The sequence below is a fragment of the Podarcis erhardii genome (genome assembly GCF_964252035.2).
Source record: "Podarcis erhardii genome assembly, chromosome: 2".
Lineage (NCBI taxonomy): Eukaryota > Metazoa > Chordata > Lepidosauria > Squamata > Lacertidae > Podarcis > Podarcis erhardii.
In genome coordinates this window covers 87537106-87554536 of record NC_138498.1, presented here as the reverse complement: position 1 = coordinate 87554536, position 17431 = coordinate 87537106, and the positions used below count along the sequence as shown (strand labels likewise).

General features: G+C 41.1%; 1 long non-coding RNA gene across 1 annotated transcript; it reads right to left on the bottom strand.

Moving 5' to 3' along the window:
- Positions 1 to 970: 970 nt before the first annotated feature.
- Positions 971 to 14013, bottom strand: LOC309335865. Its single transcript, XR_014153781.1, has 5 exons — positions 13858 to 14013; positions 9914 to 9971; positions 7531 to 7713; positions 3455 to 3696; positions 971 to 1643 (listed from the first exon to the last, which is right to left on the bottom strand). It is a non-coding gene; the product is annotated as an uncharacterized lncRNA (long non-coding RNA).
- Between the last annotated feature and the right edge of the window lie 3418 nt (positions 14014 to 17431).

Here is a 17431-nt window from a genome sequence, read left to right as displayed (position 1 = left end):
CTGAATCTTCCAACATTTAGCTTCATTGAATGTCCATGAGTTATAAGAGAGAAAAACTTCTCTCTGTCCACTTTCTCTATGCTATGCATGTTATGCACTTCTATCATGTCACTGCTTAGTTGTGAGATAAATCAGCCTCATATAACCAGCATGCTTAGCTCTAGTTAAGACCATAGAGAAGCTGTTTTCCTAGACTTAACTAGGGCACATCCCTCACCTTGGGAGGAAGGAAGTCAAGTTTCTTTGCTTCTTCTTCTTCTTCTTCTTCTTCTTCTTCTTCTTCTCTCTCTCTCTTCCTTTCTTTTTTAAAAAAATAATATTTATTAAGTTTTCCAGTTTAACAATCCAATAAAGGCCACATTAAAGATATTCTGAATTGTAAAATAATCAAACAGTCCAAATATTAAGCCAAATCATAAATCTTTGTTTGACTTCCCATGCTCTGAGGTTGGAGGATTGCCATAATCTCACATTTGCACTGCTTCCTTAATTAGTCCAGGTGGTTCCCATAAATCAATCGAATGTTAATCCTTCGTTCATTTTCACAGCCTCTGAGTTCCTCCAACAAGCGAGTTATATCAAAACTCTCTCTCTCTCTTTTCCACCATGTAACCGAGCAGGAAGGATGTCTGGGAGATCACTTCAAGTGTGGCTTTAGCAAATCCATCTCTGTGTTTCTATACAAATAATTTGGAAACATTTAGTCTACTGTGTGAAATCCTTGTATAATGGAGGTCTGGACTTGATTGCTCTAGGCTCAGACCACATGCATGGCTTACACGTTGTACTCCTCAACCTATAGTACTGAGATGCTGTCTAGTCAGAGGGCTTTTTGATATTATTATTCCTCCTAACTTATAATGAATAAACTTGGCTGCTGGGTTTTATTCTTCTAATTATTTTATAATATTGTCATTATAATTATTTTTAAAATATTTTTAAGAGCATACTTTTTTAAAAAAAATTGTTCAGGAAATTTCTTTGGGGTTCAATGACTCCAAAAATACCCTGCTTAAAAAATGCAACTACAAATTAATGAAGATGAATTTGGTATTCCAAATTTTGAGCCCTACCATCATGTTTACTTATTGTCAAGTATAAAATATTGGAAACCTATATCTGATGCTAACTATCCAACTTGGGCAACTTTAGAATATACACATACAACACCTTTGGTTGGTTGGACCAAAGATTAGGATCAAAATATTGGAGAATTTGGGAGACTCTTGAAACAAGTCCATTAGAAAGATATGGAATATAATGCCTAATAAAAACAAATTTGATCCATTTCCCCACACTAAATTAACTTCGTGGAGAAACCCAATTTAAAAAACTGTGGGAAAAGATGGTAATATGGAAAAATTAGGTGGAAGTGGGCATATTGACTTTGGATCAACTGATAGAGGAGGAAGATTAATTTTATATGTACAGTGTTTTAAGAAATAAATATCATGATCAGATGCATCCCAATGACAATAACTGCAGCTACAACATCTTGTAACAACAGTGTTTGGACCAGCAGCTTTCTCTCTTGTGGGATGGGGTTAATAAAAATCAGTCCTCCTGTCAGGGAAATATCTCCTCACTGATCCAGTGTAAGATATTCCACCTTCTCCTTCTTTGGCAGAGTTTGTCTTTTCATCCTGTGAAGTAAACAGTACACACACACACACACACACACACACACACACACGAAACAAAGCTTTAATAGTAGAAAAATGTAACATAGTAACATACTAAGAGAAATGAAACATCTTGAGGTAAGTGACAGTTATCCTTTTTTAACTGACAACCTGAAGGGAGGGGCCAATTCTAGAGTACAGCATAAAAGCCCCACCCACTAGAGGCCAGGTATTTTATTAATCAAATTTGGCTTCCATGCTTTTCCTACATTCTCATCTTCTGTGACACAGGAGATATTAGAACCATTGGTCAAATCTTTTGAAAGAAAAAAAAGCAATCATTTGCTATTTGCTATTAATTAGTAAGTTTGATATGCAGACTTTAAGAAACTATTGGAATAAAGAATTGGATGTTCTCTACTACCTAGACAGTGGAACAGTCTCTTAGCTTCTGTAGCAAAGGTATCAGTGGATCTCAAACTAAGACTTACACAACAGAAAATAATATTTGGAATCTATTGGACAACTCCTTTGAATTTGTATAGAGAAGGACTGTCTAACGCAGCTCATTGTTGGAGAAGTAATAAGGATAATGCCTCTTCGAAACATACATTCTTACAGTGTCCAATTCTCACTAAGTTTTGGGAGAAAGTGTTAGACTGTATAAATATGACTGTACAGAAAAACTTAAAAGAGCACTCCTATGCAAGGAAGAAACTCTGAAATAAACCTATAGCTCTACTAAGTGTAGTGTGAGTCCAGATCCTGTTAAGATTTGCAGACCTTGGAACACAGCATTCTCCTGTATGAACTTGCTTGGAGTTTAAGATCTGCACCAGAGATCCTTCAGGTTTCCTTTGCCGGGTGAAACCAGGCAGGTGGTGACCAAAGAGAAGACCTTGTCACTCTTTGAAGAGTGTTCTGGGAGACACCAACTCATTCAGCATTCCATAGACTTTCATAAAATGGATTTGCTCACTGATGCTTTAAATGGCTCTTAATAGTTCTTTAATTTTATTGTCTTAGCGCTATTTAATTGTATTTTATTATTTTAAAATGTGTTTTACTTCTGCTTTTAAATTTTATGACATTTTATGAGGTGGTAATTATTTCTTGTTCCTGCTACCTTTATTTGTTATTTTGGGTATGTCACTTGGTATATTATTTTTATTGACAAAATTGCTCATAAACGTTTGAAATAAAACAACTAGAGATGTCACAGAGTTTCCAGAGTTTTTCACCGTTAGGGAGTTACAGCACCTGCTGGGCCTGTAGAAACAGATATGGGACCGGCATTTATATGGGAAACCCAGCCAGATGGGTGGGGTATAAATAATAAATTATTATCAATTATTACTATTATTTATATAAATAAATGATTGTGTATACCTAAATGGTTCAATATACTGTTTCTATGAAGTAATATAATACTAATTTTAAAATATAAATATACCAAATCATGCAAATCTAATTCGAATAACACTTTGCCAAAGTTGTGCTAGTCTACAACTTGACATCAGCTTGAAAATATCCCTTAATGGTGCAATTGCACCTATTTCATTTCCTCCAGAGAGGTTTTTCTCCCTCTCTCATAGTACTGGAAGCTGAGCTCATCCAATAAAGATGATTGATGGGAGGTTCAGGACAGAGAGAAGGAAGTACTTCTTCATACACCACATCGTTCAGGGGTGAGGAACCTCAGAGACCTGGGGGGCTCTATTGACCTCCAGGTCTCTTTGACTGGCCTTTGAGACTCTCCCCAGGCTATATGCCAATCACACCATCTCTCCCCAGGATATACCTCTCAATGGCCAGGATCAGGGGCCACATACCTCTCAATGCCATCTGCTGGAAAATGAGAGCAGCAGAAGGGCTATTGCCTTCCTATCTTGCTTGGCTCTTTCAGAGGCCACTATGGGAAATAGGATGCTGAACTAGATAGTCTTTTGGTCTCATCCGGCAGGGCGCTTGGATTCTTAACTGTAATGGGGTTATTATGATTTGATCAGTCCTATGAATCCGTTACTCATTGCTTCAGTTGCTGGAAAATGGCTGGTGTCCTATAGGCTGCTACCTGTTACAGTACAAAGAGGCAAGGAAGAGCATGTCAGAGTAACATATCAGATTGCAGAATTCAAAATTTATGCATTTGATTTTTCAAAAGTTGACTGGGGTGTGTGTCATAGCTGTCAACTTTTCCCTTTTTTTAAGGGAAATTCCCTTATTCCGAATAGGATTCCTCACAAGAAAAGGGAAAAGTTGACAGCTATGGTGTGTGTGCGTGTGTTACACACAATGGTTAAAACACACACACCCTAAAACAAACCCAGTCAGAACTCAAATGTTCTCAGATTCAAAATATGGATTTCTTTCCTTTCTTTATTTTGACACTTTCTCATTTTAACTCTGTAATAAATTCCCTCTATGTCTCTGCATATTCATATTTGGTCACTGTATCAAGCAGATGACCTGCTTCTTATGATATGCTACTTGTCCTTTCATAGATTAAAAAAATGATATGCACACATTTATATGTAGAAATAACTCTTTCATTTGCTCTTTCAGAAAGTGCAGATGAACTGATGCTCATAAATACCCTATTAAGGCTGCCATCCTATGGAGAATTAGGTGCACCTAAGCCCGCTAATTTCAATTAACTCTGCATAAGATTAATCTGGAAACAGGACGCAGAAGCAGGAAAAAGAAAATGCACAATTTTTGCACATGGGCATTTTTTTTGTATCGTTCCAAGTGGGAAAGACTCTCTTCTACTAGTTATTTGATGGAATAAATACAAGGAGGTGTATGTTTTATTTATCTATCATATTTGTATCCAAGGTTCTTGGGTGGTACATGTGGAAATTATGCTGTTATCTTAACAGTATTTTTTTGAAGTAGGTTACAGCACAATTCAAACCAAAGAATCACTGGGGTGAGAGAGCTTGGAATAGGCAGATCTTGGGCTGTCTTGGTTCAGCTGGGGCTAGACCAGTGTAGCTATCTCAACTGGGTTATGCTGGCTCACCCAGAAGAACTTTCACTTAAGTCCAAAAGCTGGGCATGCAGGAGGTGGGAGACTTACACCGATTCCAAACCAATTTCAGTTCAGGCACATGACCTGGTAACTCGGGGGGAATTTATGCTAGTAAAAAAGGGTGGTGTAAGTCAAATTCTGTTTCAGAGCCTTGCTTTCCTCCTGCCAGGCTCAGGTTTCCTCAGCAAGCAGTACACTGCTCCCAAATGGAGTTTGGAATAGGGTAATTTACATCACTGCAACTTAAACTGGTGTAAACTTGACCAGCTTCCTTTACTTGGGAATGCTCTGCTAGGAAATGAAGTGGTTTCTGCTCCAAGGTTGCTTACAGAGCTTCATGGCATGGCTTCTCTCTCCTGCCAGTCCAGGTTGGACGTCACACTGGTTGCACTTATCAATGGACAGAAAAGGCTATAGTCCTGGGCCAGGGAGCCATTAAAGGCAAAAGAGCATTTGTCCACATTAAAGAGTAGCGTTCCAGTTACTCTAGCTAACAGCTTTCTGTCTTCCTTGTTCAGAGATAGTGTTGGGTGAAGCACACTTCTTTCCCAGAGGCACACTTCACTCCTACATCTGAGATGATTTACTTTAAGGGCAACATGTGAAATGCATGATCACATTTGGATTCATTTAATTTTTTTTTGGGGGGGGTGGATTCCAGGAGCTCCCTATCCAGTTTGAGACTACAGCACAGGGAAGTGGGATTGACTTTTCTCTTCAAACTGTTTTTCCGACACCCCTCCCCTCCCCAAAGCTGTTATTTCCTCAGGAGGGAAGTTGTGGAGGGCTATAACTAGCAGATCCCCTTCTAGGCCAAACAGTAGCTCTGGAAGTATTTACCTCCACCCATTACAAAATGACACAGCAGGAGTGCCAACTTTTCCCCGCAACCATGGGTGCCTAGGGCCGTGTCTCTGGCACTGAAATTTGTGGGTGCCCAGCCTCTTCATGGGGAATTTTGTGGGTGCTTACCCAGGGAGTTGGCACCTATGTGACACAGTATGACAATTATCAATGCAAGAACCCAACCTCTATGTCTGTGTGTGTGCTTTCTCGAGTGGTGTTGTGTGCAAGTGCTGTGTGCAAGCTGCTGTTCCTCACTGCTCCAACCAGCTTCAACCGTCGCTCCATCACCTAAGTTTAAGGTGCTTCAGAGTAAGGCCCCGGACAACAAGCAGCCTTGTCTGAGAGAAAATACTTTCTCTTCCTTTCTAAGGCCACATCCGCACTATATAGCTCTCACTGGTTCAATAGTAACTCTCTTTTCACAGGAAACCCAGCTTTGTGAGGGGAATAGGGGCCTCCTAACAAATCTCAACACCCTTACTAAACTACAGTTCCCAAGATTCATTGGAGGGAGCCATGACTGTTGAAGTGGTATAATAGTGCTTTAAATTTCTGGTTCAGATGTGGCTTACAACAGGAGTGCCTGAATGATCCATTAACACCCGATGCAGCAATGGCAGCCATTCTGAGGCATCTAATCATAAGCCTGCATTTTTATCAAAGCTTCTATATGTTTAATCAGGGCTTGCATTTTAAAATAAGCTTAAAGATTTTCAAATGTTTCATGCCAGGCAGAAGACCAGCTGCTTAGAAAGAACCTTGGCAATGTTTTCCTCCTGAACAAGGGGCCCCCTGATTTATAGCAGAAAACAATTCTCAAAGTCGTAAAAAAAAGGAAATTACAGGCTGAGAGCGAGGACACTGATCCTACATGTTACAGAAGATAAAAAAAGCAGAGATAAACACAATTAGGAATGGGTAAAATAACACCATGGGCCTCCCATTAAAACTTGAGCCGTATTTTCCTAATGCCAGGAGCAATGGAGAAGCATCTAGCTGGCTGTGAAAGGAGGGGTGTAAACTGAAGAGGCTTCTTTTGAAGCTGTTTTTTTACTGAGTTCCTTTTTTACTTTACAAAGGCCTTATTCCTTTAAAAAGGCTACCTATGATAATGTATGAAATATATTAGCTTAAATATATTGGCTTAAATGTAATTATGCAAAGGATTTAAGAAATGCTAGATTCTTATTTCATAGAGTCATATTGCAATAGGAGACCAGAGGGGCAAATGAGCCCAGCCTCCTGCCAGACAGGAGACGCCATCGAGCACTCCTGATATATAGTTGTCAGGCCTTTTTGTTTAGAAACCATCAAATGAAGGAGATCTTTCAATGTTGATGTGAACTCAAGATTCTTGACATCTGTTGAAGATAAAAATTTAAGATTAACCATCTGTTTTGGAAGGCAATAGGGCAAGGAGGGCAAGAGGTGAGCTGGTAATTAAGATTCCTTGTTGAGACATATGTAAGATATATTACTACTTATTTGTCATTTATAGATGTAACAATATATAGCTCTTTGTGTTCCATAAAAGGGCGAGGAAATGGGTGTATCTCTTGTGATTGGTTCTAGCAAACAGCCAATAGGAATTTCAACTAGGCTGATTGGACAGAGGCAGCCAAAGGAGGAGCAAGGGGGCTGGATTAAGGAAATATAAGTGCTGGCCAGAATGGCAGGAGGCCAGGCCAGAGCTTGGTAACCATATACCACTGAGCCTCTCATTTATTTGTCTGACAAATAAATTACTATTTTAATTTCTCTATTGCTGCGTTGAATATTTCATTCCAGCTAAGCGTTAACCACAAGCAGGGTGCTACAATTCTTCGTTGTAGGGCCTTGTGCAAAATACATTTCGGGGGGCTCTCCCAGTTTAGCCATTTGCCTTTCAGTCTCTGCTTTCTTTTTATGCTTTGTGGCCCTGCTCTCACACATGCTTTTTTACATTACCTGCCATAATGCAGCAAGATTTAAGAAAAATTAAAAAGCTAGTAATCATGCCATATGATGCAGTTCCATATGTAAGCTTACCACTTAAATCTTACATCCAGAGAATATCCCAAACAGATGTGGACGAGAGGGAGCACACACAAAGCAAAGCAATTCCATCTGTCACCTTGGTCCGCTCTGCTAACAGTGACATTTATATATGGTAAGCCCTTGTTTCTGGAAACATCCACAAAGTTCCACTTTGGAGAGCAATCATTCGAGAAACTGTAATAAACCAAAAGTGCACACCAGCAGTAGGAGAGCCTTCACATTACCACTCTGCTCTTAAACATAAACAACTGAAGTGCTGAGGGAGGGAGTGAGAGAGAGAACAAACAGTAGCTAGCACAGGAAAGTCTACAACTGGCGATGAGGGCTCTTCATGGCAAAGCAGCCAGAAGCACTCAAAAACTCCAGGAAGTCAGGATGCATAGGACATGCAAAACCAATAACACTATGTCAGTGCATGTCTCTGGGAAATTCAGACATGGCACATATCTGTCAGAGAAAACAGAATGCATGACAAAATTATCGCATATGATGGTCTTGCGGATTTGGCAGGTGGTCTAGAGCCTCCATACACCACACACCTTATGGGGTCGCTACTGTACTGCAGAGATTTCAACAAGAACATAATCCCTGCCCCACACACTGAAGGATTGCTGGAAAGAAGTGAGCCCCAAACAGCTCGTTTGTACAGTGACTTAACAGTTGGGAATCCTCCCGTGCTGTGGGTGCCTCGTAATTATTTCATTTATTCTTCACGGCGCACGAACCCCGTTCTGTCAGCATGCCGCACAGATTGGCAGTCGTAGTTCTCGGGGCTATGGAGAATGCGCTCTGTGCGGCTGTGCCGGGGCCTCTCTGCTTTGTGGCTTAGAGGAGCGCAAGCAAGCTACAGCTGGTGTCCCCAACTGGGAGCTGTAGGCGTAAGCGTAAAACACACTGTTATGACTGGAGGTGAAGTGTAGCAGAAGATGATGATGTGGGATGGTTGAGTGGGTGTTTATTAGCTTTTTTTAACCAGTTTGGCATTTCCTTCCACTGTTGTACATTTTTAAATACTGTGCTGCCTCATTTAACTAAACGGCCCTAGGGAGAGCCAAAACATTTGGATAATCAGATGCCGAGATAGGCTAACATTGATCATGGCAGGATGTAGAGGTCACGTAGGAAATTTCAGCTATCCAGGAATTTTGGTTCTGTGAGCTACGTGTAACAGAGATCCGACTCTGAAATGTTTCTTTCTGCAGTAACTGAAGAGACAAGACAAAGCTATTTCCCTCTTTAGAATTCTTTTTTCCCCCTCCCCTGCCACCTACTTATAGTTTCTGTCACAAAAGCCATGAATTTCTAGGGAGTTGCTTTGTTCTCTGAGAGATGGTAGCATAAAACGGGTGTGTGTGTGTTCTTAAATGTATTACATTTCTTGTCATCCTTGCTTTAGTTTTTTAAATGCATTTATTCGTTTATAAAAAATATTTATAAACCATCTCTTGGTCTTAACAAAGCCCCTCAAGGCAATGCGTAAAAGTGAAGACGTTAAAGGCAACCGTTAAGAGTGAGGGAAATTGTGTTTATGGGTGTGGGTGGGTTTAAGTGGATGAATGTGTGCAGGTGTAGCCTGATTGAGGGATGGGTGCCTTAGTAGGTGTTGAACTTGTGCAGGTATTGAAGAATAGAATCCCATTGTATGGATTTTGATGCACTATCAGTTTTATTGTTTTCTACACAGTGTTTACTTTTGATTTGCTTGTAAACTACTTGGGTGGGTTTTTCCCCCAATGAAAAGTTGAACATAAATAGTTGAAATACTTGAAGAAGAAAGCCATTTTTAAACAATAAGCCAGATGAAGGACAGACCGAAAAATATCTTAGAACCAGGAGGAGCAAAATCAAAGCATCGATGAAACTATTGAAAGCTATGCAGAGCCAAACATTTTTACTGCCGTCCTAAAAGTAAGCAGCGATGGAGGGCAGGAGTCCTACAGACAAGGGCCTGTCCTCTGTTCCCACCAAACTCACATCTCAATGTGGTGGGTCACAAATTTCCTCCTTTTTATTCTGCACTCTTAGGCTACAACTACACCAAACCTTCAAAGCACTATTCTACCTCTAACAGTCATGCATCACAAAAGAATCATTGGAACTGTAGTTTATTAAGGGTGCTGAGAGTTATTAGGAGGCTCCAAGTCCCCTCACACAGCTACACTTCTCAAAGTATTTTAACTATCAATTGCTCTACCCAAGGAACCGTGGGAATTGTAGCTCTTCATGGGTGCTCTCAGAATTTGCATGAGTAGGGACATATAATACAGAGGTACCTTTAGGTAGGTTCTGTGCAAAATTTCAGGAGGATAGATTCAGAGTTTAGGGAGTGATAAATTTTAAAAAGTGTAATTGAAGCATTTGAAAAAAAACTTACTTTGTTTTCTGCTCAGTCTGTACTGAAGTCAAAGTCTTTCTACATCCTCCCCAAAGCACTGTGATTTGAAACAAAAGGGCAGTCTTAATGAAGTAATTCTCTCCGTCAGAGTTGTCCATCAAAGAACCATACTCCTCTTCAGGATTCTCCTTTCCTCTCTGCCTGGAAATTTCTATTTATGGAGAATTGGGGGGATGTTGCAAAAATATATAAACAGTGGTGGTGATTGGGGGGAACAGGTACCAAAGTCCTCCCAAGTGCTAAAGCAGCTTCAAAGCTAGCCTGCTTCACCTTGGACCACTTCTGATTCTAAAATAGTCTGAGTATCTCCAGGCAGATATCCTGACCTTGTTGCTGTTCCTTTATGTAAGGCTAATGCACAGTATGCTTTTAACAGTTAAGACTTTTGCATTTACATTTACTAGGGGCCTTACTTCAGAAGCTATGTTATTCATCTTGCTTTCCACCGTGACGAAATAATGTAATTTACGTAATCTATTTCATAATTTACACTGATGTCATACCTTGGGTCATTATGTGATTCCGCCCCATTCATTTCCATGCAAAGCCAATGCAAGGCAAATGGAGGCAAACATAATTAGTTGTGTATCATTTGTACACTAGAAGCAACAGCAGCAACAAACGCCAGTTGTATTCACTGGACTGATTTCCATTTCGGAGATGGGACGAACAAGGGAACACCAGCAATTTCCACTCCTGTTTCTGTTCTCATAGTAATTTTCCAACATTCCTAATATTTACTCATATTTACCAATAAGTCACTTATAGTTTTGTTCTTAACTTGTTGAGAATTGCCTCTGAAATTTAACTTCAATGTGAGTCTCTTGAGCTCATACCCCAAATAAATGGATTCTCAGCCGCATTACATATGCGCCACAAATCACAGCATTATAATTCAGGACATATCCAGAGAAGAGCTTCTGGTGTTCTGAGTTTGGCTTCTTTTAGGGCCCAAGATAAGCCTAGGAATTAATTAGCCACCACCTCCCTTGCTTCCTGCTTTTACTTTTGATTTTTGTCTTCTGCCACTGTTCTCTATGCCTACAATGGCCTCCTCATCTTTATCCCTTAGGATACCTCTTTTAAAATCTTCCTCCTTGAGTTTCACTCACTTTTTTTTTTACTTTGCTTTAGCCATACCTGTCAGCACAGTTAACCATGCTGTAGTTAACCCATTCATCTCTGTTCCTTTTTCAAATCCTTTCTTCCACCTCCACATTACAAGTCTATAATAAAAGGGAAGCAAACATGGGTGCAAGTACACTGATTTCACCTACTGATATATTTTTCAACAGTATATTCAAGACAACATATGATTGAACAAGAATAAAACTGTAAAACCTCATGGTAGAACAAGTGAGAAATGCTGAAAACACGGGGGGGGGGCAATACAAAGTGTGCAAAAAGCAACATTGCAGCAGTTAAAACCAATTAAAAACCATCTGCCAAGATTTCAAAATATGTACACAAAAAAGTTGTTAGGCAGGAGAAAAGGCCACCTGAAAAAAGTATCTTTAATTCTTGGTGAAATAGCAAGTGAAGGAGCCAAATAGATGTCTCTGGGAAGGGAATCCCATAGCATGGGTGCTGCTGCCACTGACAAATTTCAGTAAAAGAGGTGACAGAAGAAAGGTGCATCAATCGGTATTTCTAGATGGGGAGGAATATATGGTAGAACATGAGTTCTGCATGTGCTTCAAGAGTCCACTAGTTGGTTCTGCCACATTCACATGTCTGAAAGATCATCTCCATCACTACTGGCTTTCTTGGGTGCTAAGATCTGCAGAGGGGCTCTCTTAGTATTCCGCCACCCTCACAAATGTGGGGAACAATGGCTCAGGAAAGGCCTTTCTCTGTGGCAGCTGCTAAATTGTGCAACTCCCCCCACCCACACAGTTGCATCTTGCACCTTCCTTGTACAGTTTTCACCACATGCTGGCCTTTGACAGTCAGGGCCATCTTACTCATAGGTGCTAGGGGTGCAGGGCACCCGGGCACCGGGCTCTCAAGGGCGCCAGGCCAAGAGTCCAGTGCTGAGAGTTGAGTCTGGGGAAGAGCCTGCCCATTGGTTGGAGCGCTGCGGTGGGCTCTTCTGTTGTGGGCAGCTCTGCGCTGCAAGTTAGGAGGCGACCGAGCCAGCAAGACACTGAGGCGGCCAGCCGGCTCCTCCCTCCTGCACGCCTGGGATTGGGCAACTTGGGGGGGGGCGTGCCAGGTGGATCTTTGCACCCTGGCGCCGCATATGCTTAAGACAGCCCTGTTGACAGTTAATGTCTTTTATTTTGTGGGACCCACTTCTTTTGGTAAAATTCATACTGTTCTGTTCCATTTCGAATGGTGTTATACTTGTTTCATAATTGCTAACACCTTTATCGGTTCTTCCAGTTGTCTATTTTATGACTGTAATCCACCTTGGGACATTATGGTGAAGGGCAGGTAAGAAATCTTATAAATAAACAAGTAATGTTTAATAAATTGCTTTTAACTCCCATAATGTGTGAAGAATCCTCTGGTAACAATCATACAAGGAGCAGAGACCATGATTAGTAGGAATGTAAGAAGCTGTATTAGACTGAGTCAGACCTTTGATCCATCTAACACAGTGTTGCCTACACTCAGGGCCGGCCCACCCATGAGGCCAAGTGAGGCAGCTGCATCAGGTGGCAGGATCCACTAGGACAGCAGATCCCAATGTCAAACTTTCTTTCCCCCTTGTTCCTGATGTGGTTCTTTCCTCACCCCGTGGGGAAGGGGTCACCATGTTGGGGTCCATCTCAGATGCCAGCATGCCTTTGGCTGGCCCTGCCTAAACTGACTGGCAGTGGCTCTCCAGAGTTCTTCTTATGCCATGCCTGGAGATGCCAGAATTTGAAACTGAAGCCTGTTGCCTGCAAAGGATGTCCTCTGCCACTGAGTTATAGCCCTCTTCTGCTTCCATGTTTTATTCAGCTGCATGCATTTTTTATTATTATTAAATGTTAAATACTTGTAGTAAGTAGCAGTAGCAGCAATTCGTAACTTTGGGGGCCACTTGAGAAGATATCCTTTGTGTTAATTTCACTCCTAAAGGTGACCCGTATAACTGTTTTAAATAAGCAGAAATAAATTAATTTATTAAACTCTTTCAAAACTGCCCTTCATGGAATGTCACCCTCACATGGCAGTGGGTAAGAGAATAACAGCAAAATATAATGCCATATAAAAGCACAGATTAAAACCACACTGCACCCTTTTCAAAAAAAAGCAGTAACAATTACCGTAATCAAAACTTAGGTGTTAATAAAAATCACATTTAAATACTTTCCCTAGAAGCTAGATAGGAATATATGTTTCTTTAGGGTATGGGTCATTGTGTCTCAGGACAGTGCTCAAACTCCCCACAAATCAGGGCTTTTTTCAGCTAGAACTTGCAGAAACTCAGTTCCGGCACCTCTCAGATGGGTTCTGTCACCTCTCAGGTGGTCACCATTGCCATTCTAAGAGAACAAGGGAGATGTTCATTATCAAAATGGCTCCACCTCCTTAGAGTGTCATCTGTAAATAATATGCCAGACATGTTTCTTCCTTCCCAAGCAGGGTGGGACGTAACTTATTTCCTAATTACAAAAGAATATAGGATAAAAAAGAAATTATGACTGCCAGATGGTGAATTGCTGCTTAGCAGGAACAAGCAAGGAGAGGACTCAGTCAATCACTGGGTAAGTGATAAGGCAGCACAGTGAACTACCAAAGAAGAAGGAAGCTCATTACACCAGACACTAAATTATTCTTATAGAGACTTCTACTTCTTTCCCTGCTTCTATTTTTTATTCTAAGCCATAAAGCAAGCAATTCCACCAAGGCTCTCTTTTAAATGATTAACATTTTCATTTTAACTTTTGTTTTTGATTGTATTCCAGCCATTAATCTGACTTGTGTCTTACCCTGCCCTTCTCCTCTTCCCTTCTTTCAAACAGGCTTCATTCATCTCAGTGTGCTTTGCAAGCCACGGTAGTCTGTTCTGAAGGTGTGGAACAACACTGGGTTGCTATGGCAATGTGGGCTTACCACAGAGCAAGGCCATAGCTGGATTCCACCGCAAGCAGGACTTGGTGGGAAGCAGAGCCATCTGAGGGGGCTTTGTTCAGAGAGAGGCGCTTCTCTGAAGATTATTCCGAAATGGCATCAGTGTGACCTCTAAGCGATGGAGTTCATGAAACAACTTCAAATGAGCACGTTAAAAAAGTGTGCCTGGAATTATTGGGAGCCTTTCCTCTTGTGTGTAACATGATGCTTTCTCACCTTGGATACAACATCTAGTGCTCAAAGAAGAGAAAAAACTAGGTTGTTAAAGAAAAAAGGGAAAAAACTCTGGCAAGAGCTAAGGAATATTTTCAGAGCTGGCCTGAGGAGTTATGTGTCTAACTAGTTTCAGGGTAGGGATCAAGGCTAAAACCCTAGATGAAACTGTAATGCCCCCAAAATCTGGGAAATTGTATTTTCTCCAGCCTCTGATGTCCTAATGACTGGACCTCAGAAACGGATGGTTTGTTGTCCCTACAGTGCCTCTGTTCTTGTTTGCTCTGGCAGATCCCCCTGGCAATTTTTGTTGATTACATTTATTATAGACCACCTTTCTTCCAAGAAGCCTACAGGGGCATACATTGCTATTCCCCTCCAAATCATATCCTCATAACAAGCCTGTGTGGTAGGTTAGGCTGAGAGACAGCGCCTGGCCCAAGGTCACCCAGTGAATTTCACTCTTGATTGGACATTGAACCCTGGTCTCCCAGGTCTCAGTTATGGCTTCCTGCAAAGAATCCTGGGAAGCTGTAGTTTGTTGATGGTCTCCCAACAACTCTCCGCTCCCCTAACAAACTACAGTTCTCAGAATTCCTTGTGGGAAGCCATAGCTCTTAAAGTGGAATGGGATTGTTTAAAATGTATAGTGCAGTTGTGAACTAGTCTGTAAAAGGGGCAAATGGCTTGTTCATTTGTAGTCCCTCTTGGGGGGAAATGGCTTAAGGAACCCCCACCCCCACCCCCACCCCATTTGACTCTGGCAAGTAAAGTTGGTTTAGATCCACATAAACCTTTACCTGGTTGGTTCTGTGCTACTTGGATAAAATTCCAAGTGGAAAGTGTGGCTGTGGCTCAGCCCTGATTTAATAAGACACACCCAGACTGGATGTGAGACGTTTGGTGGGCCCAACTAAGCTTGATGTATAGCAGGGGTTCCAAGTTCACTCAGATCAATTTTTGATAACACTCAATTGTTACACTAAATACAGCTGTGGCTGCACTAATGATACAGTCAGAGCTTGATATGCTTTCCTGGGAAGTGAAAGGACAGTCTATTTTCCAAACTAGCTGCAGACTATTGTCCTGAGCTGCAAAGCAATACATCTCCATTTGGGTGCAATGGAGCAAAATGGTTCTCCATAAGTAGGAACCAATTATTCATAGTTGTGGGAACCAATTATTCACAGCTGTAAGACTCTGGGGGATATATTTGGGGAAGCTTCACTTTCTTTTATCTTTATAGGAGCTGATGTTTCTTGAAAATGCTTTGTGCAGGGAGCAAAAGCAAGCATATGGCAAGGGGTTTCTTAATTAGAAACCAAATAATGGTATATAACTTAGGATATGAAGCTAATACAGCATTTTTTGTTTTTGTTTTCCAAGTCAAACCAACATTTTAATAAGAAAGATTCAAGTCAATGGGTCAATGGGCATAAATTATTTTATTGAAGCTGGAGCACTTTAGGTTTTAACGGCAAGGGAGAGCAAGTTAATTGCAGCATATCACAAGTATGGATACTTTACTATCAATAAAAAACAAATCTTGTGCTTGAAGTGAAAACAAATTAAAATTAATTAATCAGTGGAAAACACTTCATTTGATCAGGGAAAAACAACTGAAAATATTAAATCTGTGTGGACATACAGGATAATCAAATCAATACACACACTCTTGTATTGGCTTGATGCCATAGGCTATGTTGTAGACATACACGTGAATCCAATTAAATTCCTATTAGCTGCCAAGTGGCTATATTATTAAGTTGAATCCACTCCTGAAGAAGAACCATGCCATTTCTTGAATTTAAATCCTATTCTGTGCAAGGGGAATAACCACTTCATTCTTTTGGTATCCCTTGCGGCAGGTTTTCTTAGAGTAGCATTTCGTCTTCCTCAAGCCCAACCCATGATGCAGGATTCACATCCACATCTTGAATTTCGTAGAATTATAGAATTGTAGAGTTGGAATGGACCACAAGAGTCATCTAGTCCTACCCCTTGCAATGCAGGAATCCTTTGTCCAACTTCGAGCTTCGATAGCTTGACCACTGTCATTCATGTGCTGGGAACCTCAGCACAGGTGTTATGTGCTAACAAGGTCTCACTGCTGTCAGCAAATGTGCTGCAGCATTGTGCACTTACTGCAGCTTCCAGATCATGTGCAAAGGAAGCCTGCATACAGCACATTGCAGTAATCCAGTCATGAAGTAAGCAGTGCATGAACTATGGCCACGCTTTCCCATCCCAGGAAAGATCATAACTGTCATACCAATTGCAATTGGAAAAATACACTTCTAGACACAGAGGCTACCTGAACCTCCAGGGACAGCATATTGTGCCATATTGTGAACCTGCTCCTTCAGGAAGAGTGCAACTTGACCATAGAAGTAGAAAGATCAGAATGGCAGGGTGAGGTGGGCAGTCTGCTGAAAAGAAAGGTTGGGGGGTTTTTTTCATTTCAGTTGTAATAAATCAGAATCTAAAGTGGCTTGCTTATTCAGCAAGAAATGGAAATATCAAGAAGCTGCTTGTATTTTGGTAGCATTCTCCCTTCTTTCCCTGGTAGCCTCCAGAGAGTTCCCTTGAACGTGCACCAGAGTCCACTGGTAGATCACAATTTAAGAACTACTTAACTTTTTTTTCTGACAACGGCCAATTTCACATGTTATGGAGGAAGATTACAACATGGCAATAATGGAACACTCTGCTGGGAACTTGTTCCAAGAATTAAATCTGGGAATCCATCAAAGAGAGTGTTGGCTAATCCAGTTTTAAAACTCTTTGAACAGTTCATGGTTCTCAATAAAGATGAATTACATACATGTATGTCTGGAAAGAGAGGAGGGAATACGACCATGTTTATTCCTCAGGCTTTCAATGCCATCAGCATAAGAGTAAGAGAAGCCCTGCTGGATCAGGCCAATGGCCCATCTAGTCCAGAATCTTGTTCTCCAACGATGCCTATGAGAAGCCTGCAAGCAGGACTGGAACAACGGCACTCTCCCCACTTAAGATTCCCAGCAATTGAAATTCACTGCCTCCAATACTGTACTTTCCTTCTGGGTTGGGCACTGGAGATATCATGTTAAGATGGTTCCATTCCTATTAGACAACCTCTTGACACCCCAGGAGTTGCTGTTTCTTTGTGGGGAGATGTTTTTCAGCTCCCTGACCATTGTCCTATGAGTTCTCACCAAGTTCTACTGGTTCAATTTA